Below are 1258 nucleotides of genomic sequence, written 5' to 3'. Positions count from 1 at the left end.
AATCATTTAAAATAGTTTTTACTTAATGTAATTAGTGGTTCAGTACTAAATTTAAACAGTTCAGTCTCCTGTAAAAATGACTCGGGGGAAAGGAGCCCGCAGTTCTCAGCAGGCAGGACCCCCTCCCCCACCCTCCCCAGCTGCAGCAGAGGCGTCCGCAGCCACCACGGGGGATTTACCTACGGTGGCGGGCCTTGTGGAAGTAATCTCCAAACTCGATGCGAAGATCAATGCTTTCATTGAAGAGTCCCTAAGTCACACGGCTGAGACATCGAAGAAATTGAGTGCTGAGTCAGAGGGGCAGAGCTAAAGGCCGCGACCTCAGAGGCCATTGCAGAATCTGCCATGGATCGAGTCCGGACTCTCGAAGAGCAAGTCCAGACCTTAGAGAATCATGTTGACGACCTCGAGAATCGAGGTCGTCGAAAAAATATTCATTTGCTGGGCCTTCCCGAACGGGAAAAAGAAGACCAGCTTGCAAGGTTCCTAGAACAGTGGATTCCACAGCTTTTAAATCTGGAGGCTGGATCAGGCCAGGTAAGAGTGGAATGGGCCTACCGGGTTAAAATACGCGGGCCCGGCTCGAACCAGCGCCCCCGCCCGGTCCTGTTCTGGCTGCAGAGCTATAAGGTGAGGCAGATGCTCTTGGAAGCCTCCAGAAATCTTGGAAAAGATCCCCAAGCTATGACTTATAAAGGATCCAAGATTGTTATTTCAGGACTTTTCCCCAGCTCTGGTCCAAAAGAGGAAGGCGTTCAATACTCCTTGCGCTACCCAGCGACGCTACGCTTTAGCCATGAAGGGTCCGTGTATAACTTCGGATCACCGGAGAAGGCCAAGGAAAGTTTGGACTCTCTTAGATAAATTACAAGAGTTAATTGATGTTGTTTTGCCCTACCCCCTCGCCGGTTTACCCCCCTTTTTTTTCCCTTTCATTACCTTACTGTTTAACATTATCTCCGGGGGGGTGGGAAGAAGGGTTTATTTATTCATCCTTTACTCAGCGATTTCTTCCCTCCCCCCTTATATAGGCCAGAAGGTCTAGTTACTGTAGATGGAGGGAAGGTGGCTACCTTATTTTATCTTTGTCCTTGGGAGTGGGGTTGTTTTCCCCTGTTATTTTGTATTAATATATTTAATTATTATTTGCTGAGATTGTAATTTTATACTCATATATGTTCATATATGTTATTAATATTACCAAATATATCCAGGTGTTGGTGTTGGTGTGGGTGGGGGGGGGGAATAGGGTACTCAC

Source organism: Chiloscyllium plagiosum, chromosome 27, assembly GCF_004010195.1.
Source record: "Chiloscyllium plagiosum isolate BGI_BamShark_2017 chromosome 27, ASM401019v2, whole genome shotgun sequence".
NCBI classification, from domain to species: domain Eukaryota; kingdom Metazoa; phylum Chordata; class Chondrichthyes; order Orectolobiformes; family Hemiscylliidae; genus Chiloscyllium; species Chiloscyllium plagiosum.
This window is presented reverse-complemented; position numbering follows the sequence as displayed.